The sequence below is a fragment of the Nicotiana sylvestris genome, chromosome 6, assembly GCF_000393655.2.
Source record: "Nicotiana sylvestris chromosome 6, ASM39365v2, whole genome shotgun sequence".
Classification (NCBI taxonomy): domain Eukaryota; kingdom Viridiplantae; phylum Streptophyta; class Magnoliopsida; order Solanales; family Solanaceae; genus Nicotiana; species Nicotiana sylvestris.
The window spans coordinates 147,914,615-147,929,401 of record NC_091062.1 but is presented as its reverse complement, the minus strand read 5'-3'; positions in this window follow the sequence as shown (position 1 = coordinate 147,929,401).

Here is a 14,787-nt window from a genome sequence, read left to right as displayed (position 1 = left end):
GTTGAGATATATGTGACGCTGGAGTCAGTTATTACTTTAGATTGATTACTGTTGTAGTTTTAGTTCATGAAGGTTGTTGTGGTAGGATATAAATCCATAAGTAAGGTGATTCTTTGATTTATTTAATTATGTAATTAAGTGGGTTATGGTTTACTAGTCCCAACATTTGATTCCATTTTTGATTTTGATATTCTATACAATCCATCTCATTTAATTTCGGCAGAGGAGGTCTTTAGTTTAAAAGTCAATGGCTTGATTTTGGCGTGAGGCAAACTTTTAGATTGGTTAATTCGCAACTTCTTAGATATTGTAAAGATAAAAATACTAGCCTTCAACCAAGACGCAATGCAATCAATCTTTTGAACAAATTGACGATATAATCCATACTTTCCAATGACTCTTCCATAACTCATGGCCTCACAATAAATCTCAAAGTAGAAAGGAAAAATTATGAATATCCGTAGTTTGCTTTAATTGAGTACAAATCTTTTAAAATAAATCGAGGCGTGCCATTCACAATTGAATAACTTAATCCATGGCCCTCATATTAATATTATAACAAGTGTAAAAAATATTTTGAATATTCCGTATTATGCTTTAGGCACGCAATTAAAATTATTACAACTACGCGTACGGTTCCCGTGACGTGGTTGTGATAACTAGTTTTAAATTAGATTAAAAATAGAAGCACTTTTAGTTTTCCTTTAAAATATATAATCCTTTTTTTTATAATTTGAGGTGTGCCATGCTTTAAACTTATAATACATGGCCCTCAAAAAATTAGATCAAGAGCTAATCCTTTTAGAAAATAACTTGAGGTGTGCCATACACAAATAAAAATCCTATAATCTATGCCCTCGCATAAATACAAAAATTAGTATGGAAGATGACTTGAACTTTCGTAGTTTGCTTCAGGCACGTTAATTAAATAATTGTCATAGCTACGGGTACGGTTCCCGTGATGTAGTCGTGACGCTTAATTACTAAAATCCGGGGGTACATTTATGTGACCCGACCACAATTTAGTCTTTAAAAATTAAACATGTTTGTAGATCGTGGGTACGGTTCCCGTGACATGATTTGCAATATGTAACAATAATTAATTTAAGAGCGGTTATAAAGTTTAAAAATGCACAATAGGTTTAAAACATGTAGTAAATCAAATAATAGGCCAATTATTAATAGTTTAAGTGACCGTGCTACAACCACGGAACCCGAGAATGCCTAACACCTTCTCCCGAGTTAACAGAATTCTTTACTTAGAATTTCTGGTTCGCAGGCTTTTAAATAAAGTCAAAATTTCCTCGATTTGGGATTTTAAAAAATAAACCGGTGACTTGGTACACCCAAAAAATTATTCCAAGTGGTGACTCTGATTAAATAAAATAATTTCATTTCGAATAATGCCACTTTAATTGGAAAAACTCCCTTATATACCCACCCCTCAGGTGGTAAAAAAGGAGGTGTGACAGCTCTGGCGACTTTGTTGGGGATAAAAACCCAGAACTTCCGGTTAAAGGTTCAAGAATTCGAGCTTAGAATAACTGTTATAATTGACTTTTATTTATTAACTGTTTTTTATTACATGTTTGGGCCTAATATGCTAAATGCCGTTTTTTACCGCTTGGATATTATTTGAACTGTATATAAACTGCTGTGAAACGCTTCTCTTCTCATCTTCGGGGAAGTGCACGCTGGCGTGACTTTTTTTCTATTAGTTTCATACCCTATTTTAGAAAAAGGTTCGGACAAGTTACAAAGCCGGATGACCTTTTGGTTCCTGGTACGTAGTCCCCCCCCCCCCCCGGCTCGAGTTGTCTGCTCGGATAAGCCATGCCATGAAAATACACCCAGGTTTTAAACCTAGAATAACTCAGCCTCATGCCGGATCTCTAGTAGGAACGCTTGTTTGCATCATGTGCATTTGACTTAGGGGACTCAACACAGGGGTTGGGTCCGTCTAGGACAGGTGTACCCAAATTAAAAAGACCATCTTGATGCATCTTACGTGCTACTTGCGCATCTGTTTGTTTCGGCTTGCATGTTGACCGGCTTCTAGAATAGGGAAAGAATATCAAAAAAAAGAAAGAAAAAAAAGAGAGAAAAAAGAAAAAGAAAACCAAGAGTGAGGTAGGTATTTGAAACTCCGAAGCTCTGCCGAAATTCTGGAAAAAAAAAAGAAAAAGAAAAGTCATTTTAAAATTAGCCAAAAAAAATTTCAAGTGCCATGTTTCCCTTGTTCCGTCAAAACTGATAGAACTTTGCGGGTCTGATTCTCATCGGATGTGAGAGACGTAGGCAAACCTCATCGGTTCCGACCCCTAATTTAAAAAAAATCCAAAAAATATTCTCCTTTAATTCCGTCCTTATAAACATTTCCTTAGAAAATTCAAAACAAATATATTTTAAACTAAAAAAAAAATAGTTTCCTTCTTTCTGAAGTCTTTCATATGAAAAAAAATAATAAAAAAAATCAATCAAAAATCAAAATCCAAAATATGAGTTTCCTTTATTTTGAAGTATTTTTCCCAAAACTTCAAAAAAAAAATCAAAAAGAAATTCAAAAAAAAAATTATTTTCCTTGTTTGAAAGTCTTTCTTTCGTAAATGTCAAAAAAAAAAATTGAAAAAATTGAAGTCCAAAATTATTTTCGTTTTTTAGTAGTACTTTTGTAAAATTAAAAAACAAAGCAAGAAAAAAACTCATAAATCCAAAAAATTTTCCTAAAAGTCCCTCTTTCAAAAATTAAGAGGCAACATCCAAAATCCAAAAATATTTTCTTTCTTCTTTAGAAAAAGAGAAAATAAATGAAAATTCAAACAAAAATATTTTCTTCTTACTTTTGGAATTCCCAATGTTCAAATCAAAAGAAAATGAATTTTTATAAGTCTTTCTTTCAAAAAAAAATCTAAATTAAAAATCCAAAAAAAAAATTCCCTTTCTTCTTTTAAAGCATTTTTTTAGAAAATTCCAAAAAAAAAAAAAATCAAAAATCAAATATGTTTTTCTTTTGTTTAAAGCTTTCATGGTCTGAATTTTATAAAAGTAAACCAAAAAAAAAGAGTTAGCTTATTTACTCTATTCTCGATCTTCCCGAACTACGCAAGATCTGATTCATGTGGCGTCATGATACGTAGGCAATCCCCATCGGATTCGATCATAGCCATAAAATTAACTGAGTGAAAAATAAACTGAAAAAAGAGAGAAAGAATAATTGAGTGAAAAAAAAAAGAGTGACAACAAAATAAAAGAGTGACAAAAACCAAAAAAAAAAAAAAAAGAAAAGAAAAGAGAGTGCCAAAAAATAAAAGAGCGACAAAAACGAAACGAAAAAAAATCAAGAGTGATTAAGAGATGCAGAAATAATAGAAAAGGGTATATACTGAAAGGGTTAACTAAGGCCGGGATGAAACATGGAGCCGTTCAAACACAAGGTAGAAACGTTTAATTGTTTAGGTGCATTGCATCCAAACATGCGATTTCCTATCTGTTAAGCGTCTCAAACTAACAAGGTTGTTGGGTGTGCAAACTAGCTAAGTTTTGGTGGTTGGTTTTGTTGGTAGTTTAGCCTCCCCTCTTTCACAAGATCCAAAGGCACGGATGGCCTCCGCAAGCAATCTACCAATCATCGGTTCTGAGGATAGCCCGACATCGACTATTCTGCAGCTAGAATCAACAGATGCTAAAGAGAATAAGATGTTGCGTCTCCGGATATTGAAAATGTGGGACTCCTGGTCTAATGGTAGGGAATCGTCAAGTGCAATCCCTGGGTTCCCTGATTTAATCCCCAGGTCAGGTGAGGTTACCAACTCCCTTGTGCCCAACCCGCTCATCCTATGCGGGCACCCTCCAATGCCCTCCAATGATCCTGGCATGCCTTCTGTGGTCCGCCCCAGGAACCGGATTCATGGGCTCCGCCTCCAATGTTCACATTTCAGGGTCCACAACTTCAGTCAGAAATAGCATATGTGACCCTATACTCCTTCACTAAACCTCCGCAATATGATCTCTCAGTGGAGTAAGAAAAGGTTGTAAAAAATCTCGAGCAAGAGGAAATGGGTCGGAAGATGAAGAGCCTGGAACAAATCCTAAAAAACATGCAAGATCTGAGTGGACAAAAGTGTGTCTCATACTCTGACCTCTGTATGTTTCCCCATGTTCACTTGCCAGTTGGCTTCAAGATGCCAAAATTTGAAAAGTACGACGGGCATGGAGACCCGGTCGCTCATCTAAAATGATACTGTAACCAGTTGAGGGGTTCTGGTGGAAAAGAAGAGCTGCTAATGGCTTATTTTAGGGAAAGCCTCACCGGAATCGCTTCTGAGTGGTATACGGATCAAGAAACTACCCATTGGCACGTGTGGGACGATATGGCTCGAGATTTTGTTTGCCAGTTTCAGTATAATGTGGACATCGCTCCCGACAGAAACTCTTTATCCAATTTGAAAAAGAAGATCACGGAAAGCTTCCGCGAATATGTTATCAAATGGCGGGAGCAAGCTGCCAGGGCAAAACCTCCAATGGATGAAATTGAAATGGTCACGATATTTCTACAGGCCCAAGAGCCGGACTACTTCCGGAACATGATGTCCGCTATGGGAAAGCCATTTGCTAAGGATATCAAAATTGGGGAGATAGTAGAAATGGGCTAAAAACGGGTCGAATCTTGAGTCATGTTGCTTTTAAAGCCACATCACCAGGTGTTCAAAATAGTTCAGAGGATTTGATAAATGGAAACGAGAGAGAAGAAGGATCCATGATGGTTTCAATCTCGAGGGGGGCCCGCAGGTCATTCAGCCAGTCATATGTGCCTTCTATGGTCCCACCACACTATTATCCCCTTCAAGATGATGCTTATGCCGTGGTACCGCCTCCCTATGCGGTGATGAGCACACAATCTTATACGCAGCCACAACATTATACACAAAACCGAGTTCCACCTCCCAGAAATACCCATCCTTACCAAGCTCCATATATTTCTCAACCAAATGATCCCCAATAGAATCCTCGCCCAAGAGAACCTTTCAGAAAGAATCAGTTTACCCTTATTGGTGAATCGTATTCAATCTTGTTCCAAAAGCTAATCAGGCTAGATCTATTACAGCCAGTGGCCCCGAACCGACCGAACCCCGAGTCCCCCTCGCACCGAGATGATGGTAGATGTGAATACCACTCTGGAGCAGTGGGACATAGTATGGAGGACTGTTGGATCCTCAAAAGGGTAGCTGAAGATTTGATTGAAGTTGAAAGAATCGTTTTTCGGGATGAAGAAGCTCATGATGTGATGAACAATCTATTGTCTGCCCACAACACCAGGCCAATAGTCGGAATGATTTGTGAAGCTGAGGAATTTGCCAGCACTGAAGGCCATTGAAGCCATTGCCGAGATAGAAGAAAAGCCAAAAAAATGGTCGTCAAGCATGAAAGTTCCCCATCAGATGAGAGTCTTGGTAGCCAGTCTTTCTATCCTTTCTGTGTCTGGATTATCTCAGGGTGTGATCCGGATATTTTACCTTATTGTCTTACTTTCTGATGTAAACCCTTCTATCTTTAAAAAATTGAAAAAAGGGAAAAAAAAATCAAAAATCAAAAATCAAATGAAATTAATATTTCATTGTCCAGGAATGTCTCTTTTCTTAATCTTGTCATTTTTCTTTCTTATTCTATTTTTAGATATGTTAAATGCAGATTTCAATAACATGACATGCTTGCAGACTTTATGCCCAGATCCTAAAAGTTGTCAGACCTCGAAATAATGAATCAAGGATTAGAGCGCAATGAAGATAAAGTTTAAGGAAATAAAACAAAGAATTGGAACAACTGAAGGAAAATTGGTTCCCGAATTGGAAAGGTCCGTACATTGCAACAAGAGTACTGCCAAAAAAGTGCATTGTACTTGGGACACATCGAAGGAAATATCCCTGACATAACTGTCAATGCAAATGCAGTCAAAAGGTACTATGTTGGATCCTCCATATAGTACTAATATTCTCCGGTTGGGATGACGAAGGCTTTCATTCTCGCTACCCAAACACTATCAACCCTTTGCAAACCCTTTGAGCCGGCTCCCATTCTTTGATTACCCTCTTTGGAACCTAAAAGTGTTATTGAAAAATGAAATGACAAAAAACAAAAAAAAAATACAAAAAAGGAAGAAAAGACAAAGAAAATGAAATGAAAAAAAAGAGAAGAAAAAGGAAAGGAAAAAGAAAGAGAACAAAACAAAACAGAAAAACAAAAGAAAATCAAAAACAAAGTTTTCTGAACTACGTTCGACTTGATTCCGAAAGGATACGTAGGCAGCCTCTCTGTGGGGTTCAGTCACATCAAAATAAAAATCCAACTTCCCCCAAAAGTGAAACTGGGGCAGATATTATAATAGTTCGGCGATGATCTCGCCCAAAAAGGTTCCAAAGTTGTAACTCAATCTAAATCCTTTTTTACCCAAACCCTGTTCAAGTCCTTCCGATCAATCGGTAAGAATGTTCAAGGATTGGAGAATGCAGCTACTTGGATCCGATGCAATCATAATGAGAAATAAGATGAGAGAGTATTATTGATAAAAACCCACACGGGCACTGTAGGGCGATGGTAAGTAGAGAAATTGAAATTGAGAGAGTCTTGTTAGTAAAAACTGGCAAGAGCACTACAAGGCGATGGTGAGAAGAGAAATGAGAGAGGTAAGCTCGTGAAAACCCGCAAAGGGAACCACTGATCGAAAAAGAGGATCTTCAGTCACTGATATTGACAGAGTCCTGGCTAGGTTTCTCGATTTTGAGGCAAAAGTTGTGATGAATTTCTGAGAGTCGGACGATTTACACAAATCAGGCATCCAGTCCAAAAGGCATGTCATGTTCATTGAAGTCCGCATGTACTCTAGATAAGTCCTTCTTTCCTTTCTCCGAAAGGGACACTTCTTGTTTTAGACTCATTCTCCATCCCATTGTTTGTTTTCTTTGAATTCCTTTCGGTCTAACTCTATTCCAAAACTAAGAAAAAGAAAGGATAGTAAGACTGATTTATAAGGTTCTCATTTGATACAAGCTAATATGAAAAAAGGCACCTAACCTCGTCAGGGGCATAAGTCGGCCTCGACTGGCCATGGCGGCCGATGCTTCGAAATCAAAACTATTAGAAGGAGAAAATCAAATTGAAGTGCCTATAAAGGCAAATGAAGTTGAAAAGGTTGAGTCCCACGTGACCAACCATCTCGGCAAAATTTTGAAAATCCAAGGTACCCAAATGATCTGAAATTAAAGTTGGAAGAAAGAAGCCAGAAATGAAAGGCCTACAAAGGCGAAATAAAATTGGAAAAGGTTAAGTCTCACACGACTAGCCGTTGCAGCAAGTTTGAGGAGCCAAAAAGTTCCCCAATGCTCTAAATGGTAAAAAAAAAACAACAACAAGTCAAAAGTGAAAGGCCTACAAAGGAAAAATAAAGTCGAAAAGGTTGAGTTCCACCAACCAACTGTCATGGCAAAATCTGAAAAAACCCCAGAGGTTCTCAGGGTCTGAAATGAAATCGGTCCCCAGTAAACGAGCAGTTGCAATTGAGATCTTCATCAAAGAAGCCAGGCCAAGATCAAGTGATTGAAACAATCAAGGCCACAAAACCAACCACCGTTTCAAACTAACAATTGTTCTTTGTTTGAAAACATGAAACAAGTGCAATCCAAAGCAACCTTGCAAGAAGCAGGTGCAACCAAAGAGAAACTGCGCAAGGGCTAGAAATAGCTTTGCAGCAATAATCAATCCAAAAGGGAAGTCTCCTCCGAATTCTTTCCTGCATTCTTACTCATTTTTTCTTAAATAAAAAAAAAAGAAAAGAAGAAAACTCAAAAACATGGTAGCCTAGGGTCCCCAATCTCTAGTTACATTTTTCCAATATAGGGTCTCCACTCCCTAGTTGATTTTATTTTAGACATAGGGTCTCCACTCCCTAGTTGATTTTATTTTAGGCATAGGGTCACCAATCCCTATTCTGCTTTTCCAACATAGGGTCTTCACTCCCTAGTTGAATTTATTTTAGACATAGGGTCTCCACTCCCTAGTCGCTTTTCCAACATAGGGTCTCCACTGCTTAGTTGATTTTATTTTAGACATAGAGTCTTCATTCCCTAGTCTGCTTTTCCAACATAGGGTCTCCACTCCCTAGTTGATTTTATTTTAGGCATAGGGTCTCCACTCCCTAGTCTGCTTTTCCAACATAGGGTCTCCACTCCCTAGTTGATTTTATTTTAGGCATAGGGTCTCCACTCCCTAGTCTGCTTTTCCAACATAGGGTCTCCACTCCCTAGTTGATTTTATTTTAGACATAGGGTCTCCACTCCCTAGTTGAAGTTATTTTAGACATAGGGTCTCCACTCCCTAGTCTGCTTTTCCAACGTAGGGTCTCCACTCCCTAGTTGAAGTTATTTTAGACATAGGGTCTCCACTCCCTAGTCGTTTTTCCAACATAGGGTTTCCACTCCCTAGTTGATTTTATTTTAGACATAGAGTCTCCACTTCCTAGTCTGCTTTTCCAACATAGGGTCTCCATTCCCTAGTTGATTTTATTTTAGACATAGGATCTTCATTCCCTAGTCACTTTTCCAACATAGGGTCTCCAGTCCCTAGTTGGTTTAGTTTAGATATAGGGTCTCCACTCCCTAGTTTTTTTTCCAACATAGGGTCTTCACTCCCTAGTTAATTTCATTATAAATATAGGGCTCCAATATCTAATCTCTTTTTTCCGAGGATACTCAATCCTAATTTTATTGCTTTCAATAAAGAAATACTTTAGATTTTTGTTACAAATAACTCACAAAATTTTCCTAGTGAAAATTGGGGCAGAAAATTTTGTTCGTTTGTCTGCTTTGGTGCCTTAACAGGTTTCCATCGTGAGGCACAAGGTTTGAGATGACCAAAAGAAGAAGTCTCAACCCAAATAAAAGAAAAGAATAAACAAGAAAAGAAGTTGAACTCTAAGTGTAGAAGCGGAGAAAAGATGCAGACTGCCCAAGATAAGATTGAAGTCACAAGTTTCGCATTGTCCCGCTTGATTCAAAAAGCTGAAGAAGGATGAACCAGCGGTTGCAGCTAACGAGCATCAAGATTCAGATCAGAGTCTGCAGGAAGAACCATCCAAGACTTGAGATCAAGCTTAGAAGGTTTATAGATAGGAATCTTGTAACTCATAGTTGATAGGATTAGATAGTTTAGCTTTTTATTTTTTCATTTTGGTGTAATAAGGAGCTCAACAAGCAGAAACAACAACAACAACAGTGAAATCATAGTCCTCGGTAGTCCCAGCTACCAAAACTTTCAGAACTACACCGACCTGATTCCTTTATAGCCAAGGATATGTAGGCAACTTCTGAAGCAAGGTTCGGTCAAACTTTTCAAAATGCTTCCCACGAAGTATTCAAACGGGCAAAAATCGCTCGTATCGCTCACTTTATCTTTGCCCGAAAACCCTCCGTGTTTCCGAGAAAAGAGGGGCAGCTGTCAGCACGTGATTTTTGTCCTATATGAAATACTCCTATAAAATCAAAGAAAATAGATTTTTTCCAATTATTTGTCATTTTATAGGATTTTTGTAGGATTTTATTAATTGTTTGCATTTGGTGCACGTTTAATTTTTGTTAAAAATCATAAAAATGTCAAAAATACCATGCATAGCATTTAGATTTTTGTTTTTATATTTTTAAGATTAATTAGTTAATTAATTGCTTTATTAAAAATGAAAATCACAAAAATGGCTCATTTTTACCTCCTAATTTTTAGATTAGTGATTTTTCTCTTTTAATTTAGGATCAAATAATTTTTATAATTTGATAATTGGTTTAATATTGCAATTTATATTAATTTAGGATTTTAAATAATTAAAGAAAAGAAAAGAAAACAAAGAAAAAGGAAAATAGGCAAAGAATTGATCTAGTCTTGGTATATTGGGCTGAAGTCTAACTAGCCCAAATTCCACCAGCCCAATCTCCCTAACACCCAAAAAAAGACCAAGCACCGTTTCTCCATCTCTGGAGAACCAAAGAACAGATCCCCCGCTGGACCTTCTTCTTCTTCTTCTTCTTCTTCTTCTCATTTTTCAGTAACCAATGCCGAAAACGACCATGATACTCACTCTCAAAGAATGTACAGAAGGAGTAAGGGTAAAAAATTAGAGAAAAAGAACAGAGTGAGGGACGTCCACTTTAGTTTTCTAGTTCCAAAAGACCACAAAAATCAAAAATCAAAAATCAAAGGCACTTGTATTCAAACATTTTTATAATTGAAACATCATTCACTCCTTGTTTATAATTGCTGCATTCATTTGACTTGGAGGCTATAAGAGTCCGTACAGTGAAGCCTCACTTTTTCAGACCCATTTAGCCAAGTTTCAAGCAGGGTCTAAGCACGATGGAGCCGTTCAATATTATTTCAAAGTTGCGAGATTTGTTTGCTGTTGTTGTTTGCTGAAGTTTTGGGCTGAGCTTCGTTCACGTTGGTCTCGACTTTTAATCATTTCTATTCAAGTTTCTTGTTCATACTAGTTTCAGATCTGGGTTTGGTTTGGTTTAGCTGATTTTCCTTGCAAATAAGTACACACCAGATCTCTGTATTTGCTTTTGAATTATATAATTGGAATTTGCTGTTTCAACTTGTTTCAGCATGAGCATGTATTACTTATTTTACTTGAAATATGGTAAAATGATTAAATTTATTTTTTTCTCAAACGAGATCCATAATGTTGAAACTAGTAGTTTTTTTATTTAGCTATTTAATCACTGGACTTGTAGTGTTACATGGAAAACTAGAGTATTTTGAATATAAAGAGTTCATGTTGGGTTGAGATATATGTGACGCTGGAATCAGTTATTATTTTAGATTGATTACTGTTGCAGTTTTAGTTCATGAAGGTTGTTGTGGTAGGATATAAATCCATAAGTAAGGTGATTCTTTGATTTTTTTAGTTATGTAATTAAGTGGGTTATGATTTACTAGTTCCAACATTTGATTCCATATTTGATTTTGATATTCTATACAATCCATCTCATTTAATTTCGGCAGAGGGGGTCTTTAGTTTAAAAGCCAATGGCTTGATCTTGACGTGAGGCAAACTTTTAGATTGGTTAATTCGCAACTTCTTAGATATTGTAAAGATAAAAATACTAGCCTTCAACCAAGACGCAATGCAATCAATCTTATGAACAAATTGACGATACAATCCATACTTTCCAATGACTCTTCCATAACTCATCGCCTCACAATAAATTTTAAAGTAGAAAGGAAAAATTATGAACATCATCCGTAGTTTGCTTTAATTGAGTACAAATCTTTTAAAATAAATCGAGGCGTGTCATTCACAATTGAATCACTTAATCCATGGCCCTCATATTAATATTATAACAAGTGTAGAAAATATTTTGAATATTCCGTAGTATGCTTTAGGCACGCGATTAAAATTATTACAACTACGGGTACGGTTCTCGTGACGTGATTGTGATAACTAGTTTTAAATTAGATTAAAAATAGAAGCGCTTTTAGTTTGCCTTTAACATATATAATCCTTTTTTAATAATTTGAGGTGTGACATGCTTTAAACTTATAATACATGGCCCTCACAAAATTAGATCAAGAGCTAATCCTTTTAGAAAATAACTTAAGGTGCGCCATACACAAATAAAAATCCTATAATCTATGGCCCTCACATAAATATAAAAATTAGTATGGAAGATGCCTTGAACTTTCGCAGTTTGCTTCAGGCGCATTAATTAAATAATTGTCATAGCTACGAGTACGGTTCCCGTGACGTAGTCATGACGCTTAATTACTTAAATCTGGGGGGTACATTTATGTGACCCGGCCACAATTTAGTCTTTAAAAATTAAACATGTTGTAGATCGTGGGAACGATTCCCGTGACATGATTTGCAATATGTAACAATAATTAATTTAAGAGTGGTTATAAAATTTAAAATTGCACAATAGGTTTAAAATATGTAGTAAATCAGATAATAGGCCAATTATTAATAGTTTAACTGACCGTGCTAGAACCACGAAATCCGGGAATGCCTAACACTTTCTCCCGGATTAACAGAATTCCTTACTTAGAATTTCTGGTTCGCAGACTTTTAAAATAAAGTCAAAATTTCCTCGATTTGGGATTTTAAAAATAAACCGTTGACTTGGGACACCCAAAAAATTATTCCAAGTGGTGACTCTGATTAAATAAAATAATCCCATTTTGAATAATGTCACTTTAATTAGAAAAACTCCCTTATATACCCATCCCTCGGGTGGTAAAAAGGAGGTATGACAACTGGTAGCTGTTTTTATAAGCAAACTCTATGAGCGGTAGAAACTGATCCCATGACCCTTCGAAATCAATGACACAAGCACACAACATATCCTCTAATATCTAAATAATGCGCTCGGACTGCCCGTCCGTCTGAGGGTGAAAACCTGTGCTCAACTCAACCTGAGTACCCAACTTTCGCTGCACATACCTCCAAAACTGCGAAGTAAACTGAGTGCCCCTATCTGAAATGATGGAAACTGGGACACCATGCAAACGAATAATCACCCAGATATAGATCTCTGTCAACTGCTCTGAAGAATGGATAGTACACACAGGAATGAAGTGCGCAGACTTGGTCAGCCGATCCACAATCACCCAAATAGCATCGAACTTCCTTAAAGTCCGTGGGAGCCTAACTACAAAGTCCATGGTGATCTGCTCCCACTTCCACTCTGGAATATCCATCTACTGAAGAAAGCCGCCCGGTCTCTAATGCTCATATTTCACCTACTGACAATTGAGACACCGAGCTACAAATCCCACAATGTCTTTCTTCATTCTCCTCAACCAATAATGCTGCCTCAGATCCTGAAACATACTCGCGGAACCCGGATGAATGGAATACCGCGAGCTATGGGCCTCCTCCAGAATCAACTCCTGAAGCCCATCCACATTGGGCACACATATCCGACCCTGTATCCTCAACACCCCATCATCACCAATAGTCACATCTCTGGCATCATCGTGCTGAACTCTGTCCTTACGGACATGCAAATGAGGATCATCATACTAGTGCTCTCTGATGCGATCATATAAGGAAGACCGAGAAACCACACAAGCCAATACCCGGCTAGGCTCCAAAATATCTAACCTCACGAACCAATTGGCCAAGGCCTGAACATCAACTGTAAGAGGTCTCTCCCCAACTGGAATATATGCCAAACTCCCTATACTCACTGCCTTTCGGCTTAAAGCATCGGCCACCACATTGGCCTTCCCCGGATGGTACAAGATAGTAATATCATAATCTTTTAGTAACTCCAACCACCTCCGCTGCCTCAAATTGAGATCCTTCTACTTGAACAAGTGTTAGAGGCTACGATGATCAGTAAACACCTCACAAGACACACCATACAAGTAATGCCTCCAAATCTTCAACGCGTGAACAATGGCAGCCAACTCCAAATCATGAACAGGGTAGTTCTTTTCATGGGGCTTCAACTGACGAGAAGCATAAGCAATAACTCTACCCTCCTCCATCAAAACACACCCAATACCAACCTTCGAAGCATCACAATACACAGTTTATGAACCTGAAGCTGATGGCAAAACTAACACTGGAGCTGCAGTCAAGGCTGTCTTGAGCTTCCGAAAGCTCTCATCACACTCATCCGACCATACAAATGATGCACCCTTTTAAGTCAACTTGGTCAAGGGCGATGCGATAGATGAGAATCCTTGAATAAACCGGCGATAATAGCCCGCCAAACCAAGAAAACTACGAATATCTGTGGCTAAGGACAGTCTGGGCCAACTGTGAACCGCCTCTATCTTTTTCGGATCAACATGAATACCTTCGTTGGACACCACGTGTCCTAAGAAAGCCACTGAATTGAGCCAAAACTCACACTTGGAGAACTTCGCATAAAGTTTCTCCTCCTTCAATCTCTGCAACACAACTCTCAAATGCTTCGTGTGCTCCTCCTGACTATACGAGTATACCATAATATCATTAATGAAGATTATGACGAACGAGTCGAGATAAGGCCGGAACACACTGTTCATCAAATGCATGAACGCTGCTGGGGCATTGGTCATCCCAAAAGATATCACCAAGAACTCATAACGACCATATCGGGTCCTGAAAGCTGTTTTAAGAATATCCGAACCCCTGATCTTCAACTGGTGATAACCCAAATGGAGATCAATCTTAGAGAACACTCTCGCTCCCTAAAGCTGGTCGAACAAATCATCAATACGAGGCAAAGGATACTTGTTCTTAAACTGTTACTTTGTATAACTGCCTATAATCAATGCACATCCTCATAGTTCCATCCTTCTTCTTCACAAATAGAACTGACGCACCCCAAGATGACACACTAGGCCGAATGAACCCCTTATCAAGGAGTTCCTAAAGTTGCTCCTTTAACCTCTTCAACTTTGCTGGTGCCATACGATACGTTGGAATAGAAATGGGCTGAGTGCTCGGCACCAGATCAATACCAAAATCAATATCCCTGTCCGGCGGCATGCCTGGCAGGTCTGCAGGAAACACATGAGGAAAATCCCTCACAACTGGAACAAAATCAATACTGGGAGTCTCTACACTGACATCCCTTACAAAGGCTAGATACGAAAGACAACCCTTCTCAACTTTACGCTGGGCCTTCAAGAATGAGATTACCTTTCTGGAAACATAATCGGTCAAACCTCGCCACTCAATCCGTGGCACACCCGGTATAGCCAATGTTATTGTCTTAGCATGACATTCCAAAATAGCACGACACGGAGATA